This window comes from Perna viridis, chromosome 5 (genome assembly GCF_037379345.1).
Source record: "Perna viridis isolate PV_CMFRI_1.1 ecotype Kerala chromosome 5, ASM3737934v1, whole genome shotgun sequence".
In the NCBI taxonomy this organism is placed as follows: domain Eukaryota; kingdom Metazoa; phylum Mollusca; class Bivalvia; order Mytilida; family Mytilidae; genus Perna; species Perna viridis.
The window spans coordinates 38,553,397-38,558,988 of record NC_142449.1 but is presented as its reverse complement, the minus strand read 5'-3'; positions in this window follow the sequence as shown (position 1 = coordinate 38,558,988).

Genomic DNA, 5,592 nt, shown 5'->3' with positions numbered 1-5,592 from the left:
ACGACACTCCGACGAATGGAACAATGAATATGAATTGTAAATGAAATATAAAAGAAAAAAAATCTTGTTGTGTGATATTTTGAAGAAAAACCTTCTTACAAAACAGGATAGCTCGAAACCGATAACACCTATTAAAACCGTTAGCGATTTACTATTAGAGCCTCACAACACGGGTCAAAGTATAAGTAACTTGAAAACATACTATAGCAGTAATAAGTTCCTTGTAAAAACCACATCATACAATACTTAAACCAAAAACCAAAAAAAGAGGGCGTAGGAAACAACTACGAATGCAAATATGGAGAGAAAAATAAAATTCCGTAGTTCTATGGTTTACCCCTATAACGGGTCAAATCTTGTACACGTGACATGTAAACATTGAAAGTATGAAAAAGAAATCGGTTTACCCGAAAGAGCCTCATAACACGTTCAAAGCAAGTTTGCGTGTACGCGACGTGCAAATGTCGAAAATACTATGGCAGTAAAAAGTTCAAAATCCTTATAAAAAAAAGAGACAAAAAATAAACGGTCGTACAAGTCTCAAACTTAAACAAAAAAGGGCGTAGGAAACAAACTACGAATGAAAATATGGAGAGAGAAAAAAAATCCGCAAATCAATGGTTTACTCAAGAAACCCAAAACGGGTCAAATCAAGTACACGCGACATGTAAACATTGAAAATATGAAAAAAAAGGAATCTACCCACTAGAGCCCCATAGCACGGATAAAATCGAAAATATGTTTGAGTGTACGCGATATGCAAATATCGAAAATATTATAGCAGTAAAAAGTTCAATCTCCTTCTAATAACAAAAGAAAAACATTAAACGAGTACACAAGTCTCAAATTTAAACAAAAAGGGCGTAGGAAACAAACTACGAATGAAATTATGGAAAGAAAAAAAAATCAACAAATCAATGATTTTCCCAATAGAATCCCATAACGGGTCAAATCAAGTACACGCGACATGTAAACATTGAAAGTATGAAAAAAGGAACTTAACCACTAGAGCCCCATAACACGGATATAATGGATGAAAAGGTTGAGTGTGTCAGTAATAGGTGATGAATAAGTCGACTATACAAATCTAATTATAATAAAAATGAAAGGCAATACACCATTGAAAAGCTCTTAACGTTCCGATTGTAAACATCAATTGTAAACCTTACAATTGTCAGGATAATCTTTAGTGGTTAGCCAAAATAGAAAGATTAATTACTCAAACTGAATACAGAAAAAAATCCGTGAGACATCTATTCAAATTACACAATCAATTGGACATCGCAAGGAGAAAATCAAATCAAAATATAAAATCTATTCAAAGTGCCCATTCAAGTTGACACTATTACACAAAGACAATGAAATTACAATTAATTTACGAAAATAAATTAAAAAAAATTAACGATAATTAATGTAAAAATAAAAAAAGCAATATAAACAAAGAAAGATAACTCTTGTCATAACACACCCCTTTTTTATAGTAACCTGTTTATAGTATACTATATAATGACACTAATTAGGACACTTAATGAGGATACCTATGGAGTTTCTTTACCCGTCCCAACCTTTAACTATCTATTTTCATGACTTTTGTTTCAGCTTGTTGATTAGTTTTCTCTATAACATTGTACGCCCTTATGCACGTAAAATTTCGTAGCGACGTGGAATGGGGTATACCAACGTACTTCCGCGCATTTGCGTTAGATATCCAACGTACTTCAGCGTTGACCATCGAAAGTCAGCGCCACTATCGCACTTCGGCGTCCCCATTGCACTTCCTAGTCTTACATGTATGAATAAGCTTAATATGTGTTTTAAAATATTTTAAGTATTTTATTAACATAATAGAAGTTTAACCCACCAGAAATCAGACGATAAAAAAACTTTTTTTTTGTTAAATACAAACTATACCTAGACAACATTTGTAACGAAGACAATTATCAAAGTGATCAGCTATTTTGAATTAGCCTAAAGTCACTTATTTTACGGAATACGATATATTTTTGACAAAACGAGCTTAAAGTTGGTAATGACAATTCGTTGTTTATTCCACCTCGTTATCTTTTTTGCAATTAAACATCCAAAGTACAGTTCCAAAGCTAGATGTAATAACTGCTGAATATTCTGAATTCGATATCTTATTCACTGAAACTTGGTTGAATACTTCTGTTGCCGATGATGAGTTATTTCTCAAAAATTATCATAAGCCTTTCAGGAGGGATAGGAGCATTGATCAAAATGAAGGTGGGGTCATTGTTTATGTTAGAGGAAATATTCATGCTATTAGACGATTGGAATTTGAGCCGACAGATGTTGAGGTTATTTGGCTCAAGGTCAGTATTCATACCAACACATTTTTGTATGGGACTTTTTACATTCCTCCTGGCAATCCTGTTGGCATTTGGAGAAAGGTCGAGGACTCTGTGGAGTCCGCAAGAAATGTTATAAATTGTGATCATATAATTATTACTGGCGATTTTAATGACAATCATTTCTTAGCAAACCCCATAATAAAAAGTGTATGTACCAGGTTTAGTCTGGAACAACTTGTTGAAGAGCCTACAAATTTTACGGAACATTCTTCCTCACTGATTGATTTGATAATTACAGATGATCAATATTTTATACCAGATGTTACTGTTGGTCCCTCACTTTTCGACCAAATTTGTTATCACTGCCCTGTCATTGGCTTTATAAATTCTCCCAAACCAGTTAAAAATACGTTTAGACGTAAGGTTTGCCTTTATAACAAGGGCAATTTTGATAAGTAGAGGCAGATGTTGGCTAATACTGATTTGGACAATATTCTGAACTCTAATGATATAGATAAGATTATTAGCGATATAACCAGATGTATTTTACATGCAGCGGACTCGTGTATTCCGAATCGTTTTGTAACTATTCGGAAAGATAGTCTTGCATTGCTTACAGGTGATCTAAAAAAACTCATTAGGTCGAAAACCTGTATTCATGCTAAGGCAAAACGTTCTAGTAAATCGGCTGACTAGAACAAATTCAAGAAAATAAGAAATAATGTGACGTGAAAAGTTAGACTCGTCCGCGAGAAATACCGTTCAGATTTACTTAATCGTTTATCAGCCGAGAGATGCTCAGCCAAATCTTGGTGGACACTCTACAATAAGATATCTGGTATCAAACCGTTACATTCAGACTTACGTGTACCACCATCACTAATTGGAGATAGATTAGTATTCGAGGACGTCGACACACCAAATTGTCTTAATAACTACTTTGCTTTGAAGACACAATTAGATGACACAAAAGCTACACGATCTGACATTACAATCAATCGAGAACATAAATTAGAAAATATGGTTTTAGATGAAAGTGATGTCGAAGATGTATTTTCTTTTTTGAATATTAATAAAGCCTCTGGACCAGACTCCATAGATCCTCGACTTCTTAAGAAGGCCTCGTCTATTTCAAAATACCCCTTTTGTAAACTATTTTTACTACTTCATGTGGTTTGTGTTGTGTATGTCTGTTTTATGGATTTTGTTATTGACACTGGACTTTCCAATTCGTCTATCGATACAACTTTGATCTCCTTGTAATTTTGTTTGAAATGCCTGAACCAAGTTGGAACCATTGTTTTTTCAGCTTGTGATAATATCTTTGTCAAATTTTAGATTTGTTTTTTATCCTTGGACAGATTGGTGTTTTGAAATTGTATTCTTGAGATAAACAATCAAGGCTAATGCAGATGGATACATACACCAAAGAAATTCCAAGTTTTTCTCATAATAAAAACATACAATTTCCCGTTAATGCAAACAACAACATGCATTGATTTATTTTTGCTGCATACCAATACATAATATGATGATTTATTATTACATGTATATTTCAAAAGTTCCAATGAGCACTACTCCATAAACTACATGTACATGGAGTCTTCCATTGAAGACATATGTTGCCTGCTCCTAAGTTTTCAGTAAACAGAAAGTTAATGTTGCCTGCTCCTAAGTTTTCAGTAAACAGAAAGTTAATGAGTCAGAGTCTGCAAAAAAAAAATGATTTACTAAAGTATAATAGAATAAAACATCCTGAAAAATATCCAAGATCTGATTTAAGACTATGGTTGGCACCAAAATAATTCCTATAGGTCAGGAACAGGTAAGGGCAATATTTAAATGAGACAAGGAATCTATGTGTGACAGCTCACTCATGACAACCCCTCTCTAGATGCTACATACCAAGTTTCTATTGGCTGTAATTTATACTTGCTGAGAAAAATGCGACAAAAATTTACCAAAATTTACTGCAAAAGCTTCACAATTCACTAAGTCGGCAAAGACCTGAAGTGCAGCAGACCTGAAAACCTATCCAAACATATGGGAACACCTATAGATGACACATACCAAGTTTCATGAGACTGTGAAAAGTAGTTGCTGAGAAAAGTGCAACAGAACTTTTTTATTTATTTCAGATGCATGGACAGACTCACACGAGGGTAAAACAGTATACCTTTGGAGTTGGGGTATAAAAATCCAAAAGAGTTCTTGTAATAGCTCAAATTGAGCATTCCTTCATGACTTCACTTTTTAACATGAAACAGTTAGTGTCTAATAAGGCTGCTCTAAAGTCTGATTCATCCATTTTTTGTCTTTTTGTGCTAGTCTCGAGAAATAGCTAGACACTTATTGTGTGGTGAGAAACTGTGCCCGACTAAATCTATTGACGCCATCCTTTTTTGTAAGCCTCATTTCCTCTGCAACTTAAGAAGGATCTTCTTTCCTCACAGTTTTCTTTCAAACATTGAATTTACCAGTCAAAAAGCCTTTTGGTCTTCAGTTAAGGTCGTTTTCGGCTTATTGACTTTAAATGTCCATCCCTTATCATTTCTAATGGGATTCCGACACCAATGTTTTTGGCATGCTTCTTTGCACAACAAAACTGGTATTTAGTTAAAGTTGGAATAAATGATTTTACTTCAGCACACCTATATTCATTTGCTGCAATGGACAACAGCTGACGTCTCAAAGTTAGTGTGTTGGCAATCATGTAAGAATTGGCTATTGCAATGAGTAAGGTGTTGTTATTTGAAGATTGTTCCTTATGTCCAAACAAAGTGTCCTGAACAAACTCTGATTCACCAGGGCACATGGTGTCCAATAATGCTGTAATGCATACACTTTATTTAAATACCTCCTCTTTGTTCGGTCAATAGACAGTCCCAAAGTCCCAGTCGTCAAGCATTTAACAGGGCTAATGTCACAAATATTCAGAAAATCATTCAGTTTTTGGAGGCGGTCTATATGTACAACTGAAGCCTCAGTACCCTGGCTGTTGCAGGTATTCTCTGGTTCATCTGTTTCATGGCTTTCACTGGCAGATGCCTGTTCTCTAAAAAAAAGATAATATAATCAGTCGTACATTCATGCCAAATTTTGTTACAAACCTTGAACGTGTAAACATTGGCTAAAAATCAACTTCAGGGGTCATAACTCCAATTTACAGTTTTTTTCTAAAAAGAAGTATGTACCGTATAGGGCATATTTGACCCAAAAAAAATACAATATTTTATTTGTTCAAAACTAGTATCAAGTATCTGTCTGATATGGATTTAAA